This window comes from Chiloscyllium plagiosum, unplaced genomic scaffold (assembly GCF_037043375.1).
Source record: "Chiloscyllium plagiosum isolate Xiang-an unplaced genomic scaffold, Cpla_swu_hap1 HiC_scaffold_14, whole genome shotgun sequence".
NCBI lineage: Eukaryota > Metazoa > Chordata > Chondrichthyes > Orectolobiformes > Hemiscylliidae > Chiloscyllium > Chiloscyllium plagiosum.
In genome coordinates, this window is record NW_028270152.1 from 37667952 (window position 1) to 37687601 (window position 19650).

A 19650-nucleotide genomic window follows, 5' to 3' on the forward strand; every position below is an offset into this window, starting at 1 on the left:
GTTTTCACTCTCGTAGTGTTTTCCAATTTTCTTGCCATTGCTCGGAAAATTCCAACCTGTTCTTGGGATATGGTGAAGAAAATTGCAACAAAAATTCTTGCTCCTGATTGTTATTTGATAAATGTTGCTGGAAGTGCATACACACGTACAGACTTAGATATACATAACACCTTCAATGTACAGCTTGCTGATACTAATATTAAAAATGGACACTAGTAAGACAGTTCGGAGCAACTGGCACCTGCTAATCTATATTCAAGGATGGCAGGTCAAGGAAAAGGAAACCAAAAGGATACAGATAACAACACATTTATAAGAAGGCAAGTTATTTTTTATATATTTCTAAACAGACTGAAAAATTTATTTACCATTAAGGAAGTGCTAGGTCAATAAATACTATTACCAAGGCCTCTTTGGGCAGATGCTAAAAATAAGTCTACTTGCAATTTAGAGGTCAGGTTACAAGTCAGACTACCACCTTTTTCTCCAAGGAAATCAACTTCAATCAACACATTCAATCTGCTCTTGAAACTACAAAGCTGTCATTTGTCAATGCTACATTCTGTCTAAAGCCGAAGGTTTCTAAACTCTCTTCAAGGGCCGAGTTAAATAGGAGGCTTTGCCGTCTCTTTTCACCTCCCAAAAAAAAACCCAACATTTCATGAAACTAAAGCTAAGGATAGCTGAACACTCATACAGAAATCCTGCTACTGTAGGTGAGGCTTACCTCTTCCAGCATTACACTGCAAGATTTAATTTTATATCCAAAAAAATGTATTTTTAAAAAACAGTGCATTTTTTTCCTTAAATAGTTATTTTGCATGTGCATGAGATTCAACAGAATCTTTGGGCAAGTCATTAATTCAGAGAAAAACAATTTGACAACTACGAGAAAGTATTAAATTGCAAATTCTTGTACCATAACATCTGGTTAGTAAAAAAATTAAATGCAAATTGAAAAGTGCACATGGCTACAGAAATTGGTGACCTATTTGAATGGATTGAAGGAAAGCTGGCATAAGTTTTTAGTGGCAAAAATAAAACATGGGTTCCTTAGTTCTTGACTATTTAATTTCTCATAGTTTTCAGAAAACATTGATACATTCAGCAAGTCTGGCAGAAATGTATTACATCATCTATTGTGATTCAAATAAACTATATCAATTTTTTTTTGAGCATTGAAGTGGCTCAATTTTCTTGACAAGAAAGGAAGCAATAATTGCACTAAAATAAAAACTGCTACATAAGTGAAAACCCACGATTTTTCAGAGTTTTCTATTATGAACATAGTTTTAGAAATTTACATTTATTCCTCTTGCATGAAGTCATGTTTTACAAGATTTTTGTCAATCTTATGACACTACACAAATACAATTTTGTAAGACTGTAGACTGTTGGTTCTACAAGTACTTATTTCCTGTCTACTGACACCAAAAACAAATGCACACAAAGAATATTTTACAAAGAAGGCACAGTATGTCTATTTTATAGCATTGAACATAAAATGAATAGCACATAAACCCCACTCTATTAAGTGTGTACAGAAATAGCACAATTTCTGTCTATGAGTTAAGGAGTACATGTTCAAAATTAATTGCAGGAATGTCAAGCCCTCCTACTACCTATTTTTCACAATTGTAATGAAATGGAAAATTTCTGGTCTTATCATAAAACAAATAATGAAACTTCAAGAATGACAGATTTAATATTTTAGCTATCTTTCCTTCCTCCCTTGGTGTGAGAGTATGAGGCATGCAGAGGTACATCTGAAGCTTATAGTTCTCACAACGGTGCAAAGATTTCTGAGTATAAAAAAACCTAAATTTTGTTCGGCAATTAGTATTTTTAAAAATTTTCACATGCATGGGTTCAATTCATAGTTTCCAAAGTAACACAGGAATTTGGAGTTAAATCCAGAATTAAATATAAATGAGTTTGATCTTTACAAAAGCTCAGGTTGAGCTCCGGCAAAATTATTCATCTCCACATCCCATTATATCTTTGGTCTAAGCAAAACAAGTAAATTCCAGAAGGAGTAAGTGACAGCCTTGGACATCAATACGATATCTGACAGAGTATAGTATCAAGGAATCCATACAAAATTTAAGTCAATGGAAAAGCTCTCATCAGGACGAAGTCACATCGAGGACATTGTGATAACTAGAGAATAATCATTTCAACCGCTGGTTGTTAAAGTAGGAGTTCTTCAAGGCAGTGTCTTAGCTCTAACCATTTCAGCTGTTTCATCAATGACCTCCCCTCCACCATAAAGAAGGCCCAAGCAGTAAGGCATATGACTGATCAAGCCTACTCCACCATTCCTACTTCCCTCAAGGTGAGGTCAGTTTGTTTGCTGATGACTGCACGGAGGTTAGCTTCATTGGCAACTTCATCTAGTGAAACAGTTTTCTTAACAAAACCAAGACGATGATAGTGACAAGCCATATTTACAGTACAAATGCCAAGCAATCTTCACTTCCAACAAGAAAGGATATTCCAAATCTCTGAAACCTTGGTCACTAGAGGTTTAACAGGACCAACCACATAAAAGCTACATCCATCAAAGGTCAGAGGTTGGATACTGATCAACAAGCAACTCATCTCCTGACTCTCTAAAGTTCATCCACCATCAACAAGGCTCAAGTCAACAGTGTGAAATAATACATTCCATTGGCCAAGAGAAGTTCAGCTCAAGAAGTTCAACACAATGCTGGGCAAAGTGACCCATTTCTTGGGCAGTTCAACTACCACTTTTGATTGCAACATCAAGCTTTCTACAATGCAGAAACTTGTTGTGGCTTCTCCAGCAGCATCCCAATGAAACCCCACTCCAAACAAACGAAACAAAACTCCTACCCTTCCTCTCTAACATCTAGGACAAGGCAGCAATCAGATGTGAAGGTCAACATTTCAAAGCTCCTCTCTAAGTCACATTTCATCTTGACTTGGAAATATATGTGTCCCTGTCTCACTACTCGATCAAAATCCTGAAACTCATTCCCCAGCACCAACGTGGGAACAGACTTACCACACAGACACAGTCCATTCAAAAAGTCAGCCCACCTCAGCTTTTTCCAAGGGTAACTCAGGGTGGGCAATAAATGCTGATGCTCACGTTCTATGAAAATCTAATGAAGCTTTTGGTACAAAACTAATAGATCATTTCATATACCCCAAGCTAGAAAGAGTTAGAAAAATGAGCAACCTTCACTACTGCAAGTTGTTGTAATTGCATTGTAAAGTGTTCGAAATTATCACTAGATTAATACCACAATTTCCTTATTTAACCAGATTAAATGCTTTAAATCTGTTTAGAACTTGTTTACTGCATAAAGTAATAGGCAAAAAGTAATATTTTTAAAAACTATAACATACACAAGTAATTTCATACCTAAGTTGTTAGTTAGTCATTCTAGGTTATTTTATTACTGCAGTCTAAAAAAATGTGTTGGAGCAGTTATCAAACACTAGCCAGACAGGGAATGGCACAAAAGCAAAGATAGCAGAAGGTACTGACCTGGAAGCCAAGCTGGTTGAAGCAAGGGAGATAGGAGGTTGGAGTATAGACAGGAGATACCAGAGAAAGTTGAGAATAATGTAGAAAAGATTAGTTTAGGGTTGTCCAACATAATAATGCAAACACAAGTAACCAAAAAGCATACAAATATTCTAAAGGACCTGGCAAAGTCAAAATAACCAACAGGTCAGATTAAGTCCATAAATTTGGAGCAACTTTTAGAATAGTCACTAAGATTTCGATAAATATATTTGGTCATTGAAAATATCCAGATGCTTGATAACTGACAGGTACAATAATATCTAACATGCTTTCAAATTAAACAACACAAAATTCTACTAACTTAAAACACAGAAATTCTCCACAGCTATCAAATATGTACAATCTTTTAAACACACTATTTCATGTGAAGTGAATGTTGTAAAGAGCCATAGGGGGTAATGTGTTTTTTTTTTAAAGTTACTGACCCCCACACTCTACGCTCATTTCCCTGATTTATGTTAATCTGCAAAAACAAGGGTGGAAGTTCTGACAGATGAGGGTCATCCACTCTGTCTCTTCCCACAGTGGTTGAGAGTAACAAATGATAAAGTAGTCAAATATTGAACACAATTTAACTTGTTCAGTGTGTTTTCTTTCAAAAACTTAACATTTTTGACCGCCTTCATTTTTTTCGCATCATTTTAAAAATATACACTTATATATCATCGCAGGACAGAAATACTAGTTATGACTTCAAGGAGAATATGTAAATGAAAACTAAACTGAGTTAGGTAACTTCATGCTTCCATTTGTTTGCTGTCATGAAATTAAACACATTTCAGTCAAATAGTCACAACGGTGACGATTAAAAAAAGGATTGGCTATTTAATTTTTATCAGTATAGAATGAACTGCTTATTTGGGATATTAACAGCAAAGTACTGCAGTGCCAAGCTCTGTTTTACAACTGTTTTTACTGAATCAGGACTGCAAAGATGTATGTTTCGACTCAAGCCACTGATTCCATGTGGTAATAAAACAAACAAATGCAGATACAAAGGAAAACCCATTAAAAATGAAATAAACTACGGCTCAGTAAGAACTAAATGTCTCATTTTGATCTACCAAGTGAAAATTCAAATCTCCACAGGTTATTTTCCAACTGACTATTGCATTAAGTAAATCTTATGACACAATCAAATGGAATGCACATAATTTCAAGACGTTACTATCAAAAGATCCGAAATTTTAAAGCTTTGATTTCCCTGGGTGTCATAGTTTCAGTTATAAAGGGTTAATTGTTTGAGCTGCAGGCTCTCCACAGCTGCTGTAGGTACTGCTCTGTAATCAGTTGACTCAAAGCATTATTTAAAAGGGGGGAAGTCAAGATCTGACAATTCACCCTCCCCCTCTTAAGATAAAATTCCGTGCTTCTGTATGGTGCCCCATCCAGCAGTTAAGTCAAGAACATGAACTCCCCTCACAACACAAAGATATACTCTTGCTCCTCCTTTCTCCTCCTGAAGACATTGAACCCACACCCTTTCTACAATAAACATCCATTAAATTCATTCTTTTTCATATGTGCCTGTTAGAAAATTATTCAATAACAGGACAATCAGATCAAAGCCCAATTCTGCCATTACCTAGCATTCACGTATACGGGCACCTGTTTATATCCAGTTGGCTGACTGGGCAGTCACTTGTTAAAACCAAGTCCAAACCCCATCCAAAATAATCCTCTTTTTTTTGGTATCTTGCTGTTCGCTGAAACTTAATCTGTTTTCAATAAGACCACTGTTATCCTCTGTTTCCTCTTGCAGCACTCTCTAAAGGAACCAAACCCAGAACCTCCTACCTTCTTGTAAGTATAGCAACACAGAACTGTTCCATACTGTTCTCATCATTCTGTCCACTGAGTGCAGCCTCCCTATCCTGTTCAACCTTTCCAATTCTGGTCTCTTTCCATTCTTCAAATATTTGCCAGATCATAGAAAATGTGACTGGTGCAACTGCATTAACATCCTGGCTTTGAAACATGAAGTCACCTCTGTATCAAAACTGCATAATTGTCCAATTTGTCCTGTTCCTCAAATCACCCTTTGATCTCTCTTCCTATTCTTATGGTATAGTTCTTGTAAAATCTCCATTACCCCCCCCCCATAAGCTCTACGGCAGCTTATTGCCAAGATCCTCCCCTGTTTCCATTCTCAGCCTCTGCACAATTGCTCTTCACCCTCAAAGATTTCAATCTCCATCTCAACTCACCTTGCTGCCTCTGCAATATCTTCACACAACTCTTGGACCCCTTCAGCCTTTCCAACCACAAGCATTTCTACCCATGTTCACAACTAACCTTGACCTTGCCCTTAAGCAGCCATTAAATCTTACCTCCATTTTCTTATATTATATGAGGTCATCACTGATCAATACCTTGATTCCACACTGAACTTTCTTCAACTCCACTTTCTTCTTCATTCGTCATCAGTTACAACATCGCTACCAATGTATTTCCTTTGATTCACCACATGCATTTCCATTATGGAAGAAGCTCATGAGCTTTTTTGTAACCAAGATCATGAATATCCCTCAGATTGTCTTCAGCCATATTGTTCTTCCTCATCGGCCTTTCCAAACTTCCCCTGAGGTTTTCCCTAAAAAAGCCATGAACCAGTACCTTTCACTAGTTTGCCTGCAATTCCACTCATGCTTGTACAAATTTCTTCTCTAAGATTTACATCTTCCCCAATTTGCGAACATATTGATCTTGATTTGCAACTACACTGTCGATCACCCATCTTCTCTTTCTGACCTTCACGTTACCAGTGTCGATACATTTCCATCTTCACATACAATGTACCCCTACCTTTCAAAGCCACCACAATCATCAAAACATGTAACAATGGCCTTTCAAATTACTGCCCCAATTCAAAATTGCATTTCCTCTCCAAAATCTATGAACATGTTTACATTTTCAAACATCTGTGCCACACTTCCTGCAATTTCCTGTATGAATCTCTCCAAGCAGATTCTCACACCCACACTTCAGCCCAGAACACTAAACCATTCCAAATCCAAGTCACAAATGAAATTCTGTGTGACTGTGGACATTGTCCATAGTTTAAATCTGTTTACAGCCCCATCCATCATTATCTCTAACCTTTGTGATGACCACTATAAACTGTTTAACATTTATGCCTTAGAAGATTTATTTTAACTGAAGGTGAAAAATACAGGATACCCTGGGATGAGGAGGGGTTAGAGGAGGTGAAGTAAATTTATACTGATAGCTGCTTGCTGAGAAGCCCATGTGGCCAGCTACCATGGGGACAAGGGGTCCAAGTAAAACTTATTAAGATATTGCTGTTGTGTGAGCAAAGCAGAGAAACTATGGTTGAGAGAGCAGGAAAGTTCATTCCATTATGCGAAGATTGGGTGCAAGGCTTTATTTTAAAGGAAAAAAGTGGACGACACCCTGATATGGCAGGAAGGAATGACCTGCTGAAATCTCATAAGGGATTTAAATCCAAACCTCAGGTATTTATTTTTGGTAGTTTACAGTTACCGATGTCAAGTAAGATTTAGTCTCTGCTGACTTTAGTTTTTTTAAACAATGAAAATCCTATAATCTTGTCATTTGATACGTTTCATCATTCAGTGCATATTCATACTTGTAAAACGTTAGTTTCTACAAGGATTGTAACATCTTTCCTTGCTTTACAACTCTCCAATAACATTTATGTTCCTTCAATTCTGGCCCGCCATCTCTGCCCCACTTCTTACTTCATATTTGAAGCTCTGCCTTCAGCCATCTAGACCCTAAACTCTGCAAGTACCTCCATGTCCTTCACTTTTAAATCTTGCACAAACCAGGTTTTTAAGTCATATTTTGTTATAACTCCTTCAGCTCAACATCGCTTATTGAATGGACTTTGGCTTTTACTATGCTAAACGTACTCTACAAATGCAAGTTATCTTGTTGTTTCTTAAGTCTTACCTTCCTCTTCTCACCCAGATGCACTGAAACCAACTAACATTACATACCAGGAATCAGTATCAGCCTTCTCTACTGCAATACACAGCTACTTTCCAGTCTAAAGGAGTTCTTGTATCATAACAGCTTTCTTGTTTTTTTAATTTCTCCTTTAATTGCATTTTTCTTACTCACTCTACTTTGATTACAGTATGTAATTTTACAAACATCACTTGTACTTCCTGGTCTAGACTCTGCATTCCCCCCAAAAAAAGGATGCTTCGATCTGATTAGCTGGATATGCATGCTGTTGCATTCCTTGCTCGTACAAATCCCAAACTCCACACAGAGGGTGATGTGCCTTTTTCATTTCAAAACACATGCAAATTCTCCGGACAATTGTAAATGCAATATGTGCCAGAGGTCACTCAAAATTGCAATATGCATTTACATAAACTGCATTTTTCCAGGATCCACGTGGATATTTTAACTGAATTGTAAGCTCATTTTGAAGCAAATGAAATTGAAAAATAGCAGAAAAGAATAGCAGCAAGGTAGAAGAAAAACTGTCTATACCGTTCTTCAGAGAAGCCAACAGTATCAAAAAGTAACAAAGGAGAATGAAATTGAAAATAAGCAGGACAGTATGAGAGCTCAGAAGAGCAAGGGGAAGCTAACAGAGTGTGTGGATGTGGTGTGTGTGCATTTGGGGGACAGGGCAAGGGAGGAGAAAGAGCACCAAGACTGAGATACTGCAGGAAGACATGAAGGACATGCATCAAAGAGGGAAGAACAAAGAGAGAAATTAAGGAATAGTAATTATAGAGAAATTTGACAAATCACAATTGCACTAAAAAATAGTTAACTTTTCAAAGTTAAGTTCCAGTACATTGACATTTTTCTTGCATTTAGTTGGTAATCTTTGTTGCACAGGTACATGTTATTTACTTGCATACTTCCTGAAAGCTCACTATTGGGCAAATAAGAAAATACACATTTAAGGGAATAAGTCTCTAGGATGTTTGATCAGCAAGGAACAAAAGACTTTTATAACAAAGAAAGAGAAGCTACCAGTTAGCGATATTCTTTACTTAATTGTAATATAAAGTAACTATTTGTAGCTGAAGGATGCAGCATAAAATTTCCTTGAGTTTAATAACATTGAGGCAAACATACCAAATGCTCCTGAAAGTCAAAACACTATCGATGGCTGCATTGCACTGTATTAAATCATGCACTGTTAAAATTAACATACATTTTTAATGGTCAAAAATGCATGATGGGCCATTTGCAGTAGTCAGAAAAATGTAACTGAAGCATTGTGGTTATCTTATGTTTCTTCTGATTATCCTTTTCTTGCAAAAGAAAGCAAGATTTCATAGTTGATAGTCACATAAGACTTGGGAAAGTCTAAATGGACAACTTTAAACCTTAAAAGGGATGTTTAAAAACTGAGGTGTTAATATTGTCACTGTATCTTTAATGACAATAGCTATAGTGCGATTTTTCAGTGGTTAAATTCAATCTACAAGCTTAACTTGCAGATAGCTAATCAAAATATTTGTTTATATCTTAAGTAGCTTAACTGTTGTGTAACTGCTTCAAAAGGTTAATTCAGCCCAGAGAAAATCCATAGAATTAATAACAGCAAGAAATTTTGAATCCAATTTAGTGTTATGGTCATTCTCAGATTTTTAATTTTTTTAAACCTATAGTATGATAATTGAACTGGAATATTTGCTCTTCTGCATATGATCAACCCCTGACTTTGGAGATCAGGAAAATGTATAAATTGGTATTTACATTTCAAAAATTGTACAAATTGTCTGTTGTTTAGTTTACATTTAAAATTATATTTGCTCTTTTGGTTAGTTTTGATCATCCTTGTTCTTGCAATAACTTATTGAAACATCCAAAATAGAGGTTTTTGAGCAAAGGAAATACAGCTGAGTAACACACCAACTAGCTTTCAAAAATGTTGCCATTCATCAGTTTGTAGTGTCCGTTGGGAAATCACTGCTGAGCTAATTAAAACGGTAGCTATTTCAATAGAGTAGAATGTTTAAAATGTCTGATGGTAGTTGATGGGTTGAGTGCTTTAGCGGTGATGGAAACCATTTCTTGTCCATCAACTGCAATGTGAAACTATTTAGTACCATAACTGTTGCAAAATTCACGTGGAACTGACACTCTGTCAAACAGGTTAGCTTCTCCACCACAAAAGTAACTAAACCTTTTCCTTAAGTTGTAATGTGACTGTGTTAATTTCTCCCAGCTGAAAAATGTTAGCTTTTCCCAAAGGCTCACATCTTCAAGAAGTCTTCAAGTGATTGGTGAATCCACTGCTGCTTGTAGTTAACTTTAAGAAATTGTGGCAGTGGTTGGGAGCAGGAGTTGGACAGATGAAGGAGGTTTTTAAAATCTCCATTACCTCTTAACATGAACAATCCTTTTACCAAGTTGGATCAATGGCATTAGAAAAATTTGACATTTTGCAACTCTTGCTAAATTCAATAACAAATATTTAACCAATTTTTCTCTCCTAATTTATAGATGTTGAGATAAAACTCGACAGGGAAAAGAACTTGCATTTATAAAGATCTTTGTACATGAAAATGTAGTATAGTCAAGGAAGTAGTTTTTAAATACTGACACTTCAGTAACAGGAAGTACAGCCACCAATTTCGACACAGCAAGGTTCCACAAACAGTAATGTGAAAATGGTCCGATCTTCTGTTTCCATAATGTTGTTTGAGGGATAAATATAGACCAAGATGCTGAGAGGAAACTTCCCTGTGCAGTTTGATGAGTGCTATAGGATATTTATGTCCATTTGAGAGCAGGCAGGTCTTCTGCTTCATTTGAAAGACTGTTGCTCCAACTGCACAGCATTCCTTCAGTACTGCACCAATATGGGACTTCAATTCACAAAGCTCTGACTCAGTGACAAAGGTACTGTCACTAAGTCATGGCTGGAATTCTCAAATACCTGAATTAGATAATTGAATTTCATGTGTACACCTGATTCTCAAGTATTAGCAAGCGATTCAAGACCGGATATAGGAGTCAAGCTGAATTCGTTCATCGGCAAACACTAGCGACCTATAGAAAAAGTTCATTCTGCATCAAGAGCTTTTTAAAGATACGAGACATGGGAGTGCAAATTTCATTAAAGTATTAAATTTATGGTTTCAACATGATAGACATTATAATGCTTTGCTTTTGTTTATGATTATGTTTGTTAATAGCGAACATTGGTATAACAAGGATAAAATCATCTCTAGGAGGGACAGCATTTATCTTTAGAAGTTCTACTGTATTCAACATTTTCTATTATGATTTAAGATCTTTAAACAATGCAAATGGTAATTGGAAGCTCCCATAAGCATGATGACCTGCCATTTGGTAAGACCACAGCTGATCTGATTGTGGCTTCAAATGCTTTCCCATTAAACCGCGGTCCCCTAAAATGCTTTGGTTCCCTTATTATTGAAGAATCGACGTAACTGGGCCTGCTGCAGTAACCCCTCTCAATTGTTTTGTTCCTTTGTCTGTTTCCAGTCCTAAAAATATTGAAGGACCCTGTCACTAACACTTCTGGAGAACAGAATTCCACAAAGTCATGACTGCCTGAGAGAAAACGTTACTCATCTCCATCTTAAATAGAAGACACCTTATTTTTAAATGCGTTCCCCAGTTCTAATCCCACCCACAACGGAAATATCCTTTCAGCATCCATGCTGTCAAGATTCCTCAGGATCTTATATGCTTCAATAAGAGTAATTTATAGACTAATAAATAATTCTTGTTGCCCAACAAAAACAGATATTGCATTCTTAAAAAAATACAAATCGAAGTAAACCACAGGGAAGTCAAGAAGGAATGTGCATAAACAGCATAGCATATCATTAATGTGCAGTACATGCTGGGAGCAGAGCACTCATTTTCCCAAGGAATCCCAGACCAGACCACCACCCTCCAATCTGCTGTTAGGCTGAGATTGAGGGGTGAAACTGAGTGTGTGCTCTGCCCCTGAAGAGAAGATTAAAATAGCAAGACAGATCTCATTAACCTACTTACCAAATTCATACATGAAACATAACAAGTACTTTGAATCATCATGCAGAGTACCCTTATAATGGTAGCAAAGCAATTCACACAAACCTGGCGTCTCAGACAAACTAGATTGGAAAATAAATCCAAATCTGTTAACTCAATCTTTTAGTTTCCATAATGTTTTATTTGACAGTTACCTTTAAATATAAATCGTATGACAATGGATGATGGTCAATAAATTTTTGGTTTAGACATGAATGTTATGCTAATGACAGAAGGTGGTATTTGTTCAATACTATATTCAAATATATTAAACAATTTGTATGCCTTAATTCTTTCACAAAGTATTAGGCTATTAATCCCTCAAATCTGCATTTTTTTCCACATACTAACTAAATATCTGAAAAGTATCCTAGGACATCAACACTTACAAAGATACCTAACATTAACAAATAGCTTTGTAATTATCGCATGTTCTATGATTATGTTTTAATTGCGTAGTTTCATCTTCCTAATAATAATTTATTTATTAATTTAACCTATTTTCCTAATCGTCCTGTTTAATGATGTTATTATGCACCTCTGAAGCAGGTGGGAATGGAATTCCCCCATTCAGTCGGTCAGAATGATTTTTTTCAGATCAATATAATCTGTATCCTTAGTAAAAAAAGGTTTCAATATTATATGGCTTTTCAACACCAACAAAATGTCTTAAAGATCTGTAAAGTAACAATTGACAAACTTTTAAAAGCAAAGACATGGTCTTGCAAATAAAAACATTTTAAAATAAAAGTTGAAATTCATATGAAGAATAGGTAGTTCCCAACTGGCTTGCTATCTCAGTGGCAACATTTTCCTGTAAGCTGTACAAGTCAATTAGCATTTCCGTCATAAAGTAATTCACTTGGCTCCAGACCTCATTACTGCCTTGATCAAAGCATGGACAACAGAGTTAAATCCAAGAAGTGAGAGTGGCTGTCATTGATCTCATAACAGTTGACCAATTGTGGTATCAAACAGCCCTTGTAAAATCAATGGGAATCAGGGAGAAAAGTTTCTCCTGCTGCTGTCATACATGCACAAAGATGCTTATGATTATTGGGGGTCAGGTCACCTCAGGCACAATAGCCCCAAGACTTCATCAGGCCCAACTATCTTTAGCTGGTTGTTTCATTACCGTCAATCCCTTGATCAGAAGTCAAATAGTGCATATATTCGGATGGCTGATCTGATAATCCACAACTCCCACTTTGCCTCCTTATAACCAAATCCCTTAATTCCCCTTCCGATTAAAAACCTGTCCAACTCCACCTTTAAAATACTTAAAGAGCCAGCCTCGACAGCCTTCTGTGATAAAGAGTTCAACCGATTCACAGTGTTCAAAAAAGAAATTCTTCCTCATCTTGCTCTTAAATGGGTAACCCCTTATTCTGAGATGACGTCCTCTGGTTCTAACTTCTCACACAAGAGGTTGTCTCATGCAAACTCTCCACATCGACCTTGTCAAGCTTCTAAGAAGCTACTATGTTTCAATAAAGTCTCTTCTCATTATTCTGAACTTTAATTACTCCTGGCCCAAACGCCTCAACTTCTCCTCAGAGAAAATCCCTCCAGGATCAAACTAGAGAATCCCCTCTGGACTGTCTCTAATGTCAGTGTATTTTTCCCTACATAAGGGAACTAAAACTGTTCACAGTATCCCTCAAGGTGGGTTCTGATTATTGCCTTGAATAGTGTTGGTGAAAGCTCCCTAATTTTATACTCCATTCCCTTTGAAATAAAGGCCAACAGTCCATTTGCCTTCTTTAGTTTCATGCACCCAAACCCTGTTCTGCAGATTCCTGCAATCTTTATCCATTTAAAGAATCTTCAGCTCCTCTATTCTTCCTAATAAAGTACACAACCTCACATTTTCCCATATTATATTTTGACATGCTTTCGGCCCCTCAAACCTGACTATATCCTTCTGTAGACTCTGCATTATCTCCTCTCCTTGCCGTCCTCGTTTTTTTTTGTATCAACCTTCCCAGCTACTTGTGAGTCTTTCTTATCCAAGACATCGATATGTGTTATAAATAACTATGGCCCCTGCACTGATCCCTGTGGCACTCCACTAGTTACTGATTGCCATCCTGAAAATGCTCCTTTCATCCAAGCTGTGTCTTTCATTAGACAACTCTCTATCCATGGTAACATATTATACCCAACACCACGGCTCTTATTAAGAAACCTTGAGTGTAATATTTTATCAAAAGCTTTTGGAAATCCAAATATATCACATCTACATCTGATAATTGCACATGGCTCAGTTCCACTCACCACCTCAGATGATGAAACAGTTCTTGGCCACCTGCAGCAACAACCTGGGCTACGTTTAGGCTGATAATAAGTAAGTAACATTCATGACAATTGTCAAGTCAATGGCCTCCTTTGCCAAGAATGCATCAAGCAATCTCTGTCATTTTCAAATCCCTTGCAATGTGCATTCCAGGAGGTCATGACTGTCCAACGCCTTATCTGACCAGCTATATAAATAATAGACCTCGAACAGTCTCTGTGTTGGGTAACCATAGAAGTCGTCTGAGCTTGAAAACCATGAATTTGGAGCACAGAGGCCAAAAGACTCGTCGCTGATCCCTGTTCATGCCGGGTCAGCATGACTTGACTCACTGATCCTACTTAGGAAAATAAGTTTTGCTTATTTTTGAGGAATAGCTTGCCAGATGTTAGTACAAGAGATAGTCACTTTCACTTTGTCAAACAAAGATTCATTTTGATTGAATGAATTCAGAATTAGGTCCCCCAAATAGATCAACAGCACAGCCTTAGTCAATATGTACCACCAACAATCAAGAAACTTGACAAAGCAGCTCACAGAATTTGCACCCCATCCTCTCCTTAAATAGCAATTTGCTCCACCACCAGCAAACTTCACCCAACATATTATTTGACAGCAGCTACAAAACGCATCATCTCTACTATCTAGACTAGCAAGGGCACTGAAGCAATGAGTGCAACATCACCTGCAAGTACCACTTGGGTCAGAATCCTCCAATTCCTTCTCTAATAACACTGTGCAAGTTCATGTACTGCATACTGAATATGGTCAACACCACCTTTTCAAGTGTACTTAGGGAAAGGCAAGAAATACTGGCTTTACCAGCTTTGCCTGCATCCTATGAATGAATAAAAACAGTGTAGCTACCACTCAGAAATAATCAGAATCAAGGTAGGTCAATGTGACTGATCAATCATCATCAAGTCGCATCTGAGAACAGTGCTGAGTTGGGAGATAGGTCCATTAACAAATTTATAACTTTGTCATAACCTATTGGCACAATTGTCACATCTCTAAGAGAAAATTTAGCAAAATTAAAATGGAGTTAAATGTTCAAAGCATTAGAACCATATCCCCATTCTGAATACTTAATTTAGCAATAAATCCAGAAGAATTTCTGCTTCTTTCGTATACATCTCAAAGAACTTCAAAATTGATATCCAGCACATAACTTGTAACATCAATTAACTCTGTCTCAACATTTCCAGTGCCACAATGAGTGAACTAATGACTGGAAACAGTAGTTTTACAAAACATTCCAACAGAATTGTGTTTTACAATATTTATTGATGGCAGTAGCACCCCATATTCTGTATTCAAGGAAGGCATTCAACACATTATGCCTGTACCAGCTCCCAAAAGAGATGCCCAGCTAGTTCCACTCTCTAGTCCTATCCTCGTAGTCCTCTAAATTCATTGCTTTCAAATATACATTCAGTTCTCTTTTGCAATTTTCTCTGGAATCTGTCTCACCACTCTCCCAGATAGCATATTCCAAATCCTGATAACACTTTTGAGTAAAGAAGTTTTTCCTCATCTCATTCCTAGCTTTCTTGCTGACAATGTTGAGATTGTGACCCGTAGTTATTGACATACCATCTAGTGGAAACAGAATATCCTTCTTTACTCTATCAAAATTGTACATTATTCTGAACAACTCAGAAATATCACCTCTTAATCTTCTCTGCTCCAAGGAGAACAAACACAATTTCTCTCATTTTTTCATGTATCTAAAATCCCTCATTCCTGGTATCTCCAGGACTTTAATATCCTTCCTTAAATAAGGTGCCAGAACTGAACGAATTATTCCAAATGTGGTCTGACCAATGATTTGTAGCTGTGTAGTATCACTTTCTTGCTTTTATACTCTATACCTATATTATTATATCAAAGGATCCGCCTTAACAACTCTTTCAACTTGCCTGGCCACTTTCAGAGAATCATGCACATGAACCCCGAAATCTGCCTGCTCCTGTACTCCACTCAGCGTTGCATTATTGAGCCCGTATTGTCTCTCTATTTCTTGTACCAAACTGCATTACCCCATTTCTGTTTTAAAATTCCTCTGCAAAGTGTCTGCCCATTTGCCCAACTTCTCAATATTCCTCTGAAATTGCTAAGCATCATCCTCATAATTCACTATTGCCCCTAGCTTAGTATCAGCTACAAAGTAAGCATTTTTTCCCTCAACACCCACCTCCAAATCATTTATATTATTCAGAAAAGATAAGGGTTCCAACACTGATCCCTAGGAAACATGGTTTCCACCTTATCTCAAATCTGAAAAATGCCCATCTTATGCCTACCTGCTATTTCATATCTTTTAGCCAACTTCTAATCAATGCTGCCAAGGACCCATCAATCCCAAATATTTCTAATTTGCCAACCACCCTGCCATGTGGCACCATGTCAATACTTTCTGAAAGTCCAAATATACAACATCCACAGCCTGCATCACCTCAAAGAACTCAATTAAGTTGGTCAGACATGATGTGCCTTTGACAAACTCATGTTGATTGTGTTGTATTAACTTATTTTATTCTAAGGGTACGTCTATCTTATCCTGTATTATGGCCTCTTATCAGTTTTCCCCCTATTAATGTCAAGCTGACAGGCCTGTAGTTCCCTGTGTTATCCTTTGCCCCTTTCTTATACAGCAGTATCACCTTTATAATCCTCCAGTCCCCTGGAACTAAGCCTGTGTTCAGAGGGGCCTGGAAAATTGCTGTCAATGACTGTGATTTACTCCCTTACCTTTTTCAGCAATCCAGGTCACATCCCATCCAGGTCTGGTGACTTCTCTTCCTGGAGTGCTGCCGGCTTTTTCAGTACCTCTTCTTTATCTATCACTATACTGTTCAGTAGCTCAACACCCATATTTTCAACTAGCCCATTGCCACTATTTTATAATTTGATAATGACACCTTTTGTTGGTTTCTGAAACTTTCCTAATCTTTTGGTTTACCATTAATCTTTACTATACTCTATGTTTGTTACTTTAGGTTGATACTACTTCAATTTCCTTGGTTAACTTTAATTGGTACATCCTCGTCTTAGAATCCTTCTTCCTTTCTAGTATATACCTTTTCTGAGAGTCAAACTATTTTCTTAAACATCTACCATTCTTTATCAAGTATCTTTCTTTTTCATGCTCCTTTCCCTGTCGACTCCAACCAACTCTGCCCTCATTCCTCTGTAATTACGCACAGTTGATTCCAACCCTAGTTTTTCACTCTCAAATTAAATGATAAATTTCACCATGTTATGGTCACTGTTTACTTGAGGATCTTTTACTCTATAAGATCATTTATTAAACCTATCTCCTTCCACATTACCAGAAATGACCAGATTCCTGGTTGGATCCATGTCACTCCACATCAGGAAACTATCCCAAATACACTATGAATTTTTCCTTGTGGTTGCCTCTGCCAATTTTAATTTCCTAATCTTCATGAAATTGTAGTGAACTCTGATTAATGCACGTGCCCTGGTTATCTCTTGATTTGTTCACTGCCCTACACTATAACGATTATTTTTGGGCCTCGAGACAACGCCCTCAAGTTTCAGTTATCCTTGTAATTTTTGACTTCCACCAATATAGATTAAATATCTTCTGACCCATGATTGCCTCTTACCACTGTATTTATTCAAAGTTGTACAAAGAAAGCTACCTCATTCCACTTTACTTGCTTCCGACCCTTTTGAAAAGGTACACCCTGAATAGTCAGTTCCCAGCTTTGATCTCCTTGTAACTAATCTCATTAATGACTATAAGATCACACTCAATCTTTTGTCTACATATATTTACATAAAGAATCATCACTTGTCTTTTTACCATTTGTTCTCCTTTGATCCACATTTGTGAACTCCATCCCTTCTCATAGCGCCCCAATCCTGTTCTTAATCTTATCAATTGCCTCTCCAGAGCAACTCCCAAAAACACCCCCAACCCCAAATGGAGAATGAAATGTTCTCTCCAGCCCTAGCTATCTGATTCATTAGGATACTGGTCCCAACACAATTCCAATGAAGCCTGTCCCAACAAAGCTGATTTTCTTTAATCCCAGTACATCACGATGCCACCTGAACTGAAACCCATTCATCCCACATCAATTGTTCAACTATGCATTTGACTCCGTAGTCTTTATTTGCCCTATGCAAGGTTACCAGTGGCTCAGGCAGTAATCCAACGATTATTACCTGATAGGTACTGTTTCTTAATTTAGCTCTGAGTTATTCAAACATTTTCAACGGAAGCTCCTTTCTAGTCCTATCAATTTAGACAACAGCAATAGAACCCTCCCCTCCCCTCCAGTCCTGAAGAGGCATCCTTAATATTGGCAACAGGCAGGCAACATAACCTTCAGGACTTATGTTCATAGCTGTAGATACCAGTATCTATCCCTCTAACTATATTGTCCCCGCAACTTCCTATTGCCTCCCACACTCTTGCAAACAGCACCCTGTCCAACAGTGCTGTGGTCAACTCACTCATCCTTCCAAAGCTTGCAGTCTCTTGAAAGCTAACACATGGATCCCCCACATATGTTTCACTTTCTGTCATACCCTCCCGTCACTCAGCCACCAAATTTGAATCATCTTTGAGGTCTGACTACCTGCTGAAACAAAATGCTCAGATAATTTTGCCCCCTCTTTGATGTGCCACAATGCCGATGCCTCAGACTCCAGTTCCTCAGCTCAGATCGCAGATGTCTTTGCTCTGCATCACTTTGGTATCGAGCAGTTCCCACATGTGGCAGCCGCAATGTACCATCTGTCTTACCAACACTACCATATGTTCTTTAACTTATTAATTAATGTAGCTTTTCTCCTTTTTCTGCTCCAAGAAAAACAAACCCAACTTTTCTCGTTTTTTTCATGTATCCCTCATTCCTGGTATAATTCGAGTAAATGTCCTTTGAACTCTCTCCAGGGCTTTAACATTCTTCCTTAAATAAGGCATCCAGAACTGAACGCAATACTCCAAGCTTGGTCTGAGCAATGATCTGTAGCGGTGTAGTATCACCTCCTTGCTTTTATACTCTATGCCCCGATGTATAAATCTAACGATCCACCTTCATAACTCTTTCAACTTGCCTGGCCACCTTCAAAGAATTGTGCACATGAACCCCGAAGTCTGCCTCTCCTGCACCTCCCTCAAGGTTGCATCATTGAGCTTGTATTGTCTCTGTATTTCTTGTACCAAAATGCATTAACTCACATTTCTCCACTTTGAAATTCCTCTGCAAGGTGTTGCCCATTTGCTCAACTTCTCAATATTCCACTGAAATCACTCACATCATCCTCACAATTTTCCCTAGCCTAGTATCATCTACAAAGTAAGTGATCAAAAATCCCCTTCTCTTTAGGCTTTAGTATATGTTTGCATACATCAAATATCAATCTTATACGTAACAAGTTATTTTTAAGAAAGAGAAAAAAAGACCTAAACACAAACTGAAGACCTTATTTTACTTTAAGGACTGTGAACACTCAGTTTGCTGCTTTGTTTAAGCAAAACACCAAACATCTCTTTTCCTTCCTCTGCTAAAGTCTGAGGTGCTCAACTCCAGCACCCTATTGTAAGTTGCACCTAAAAACTAACTCACACTAAGTTGACCACTTATATATACCCCCATACAAAAGGTCTGTGTCACTGACGATCTAATTTCAGCTGATCTTCATTAAGCTGCTCTTTCACTGGACCACTTGAAGAAGCCCCGCTAAGGCGAGCAACAACAGAACTTAAAAGTTGTTAATTTTATTTTAGCGCCAATTCAAACTA

At 37.5% G+C, this 19650-nt stretch overlaps 1 protein-coding gene across 10 annotated transcripts in view; it reads right to left on the reverse strand.

Annotated features, from left to right (window-relative positions):
- erc2 (ELKS/RAB6-interacting/CAST family member 2) overlaps window positions 1-19650 on the reverse strand; it is an 846554-nt gene that overhangs the window by 379749 nt on the left and 447155 nt on the right. The gene's annotated exons all lie outside the window — the stretch shown is intronic.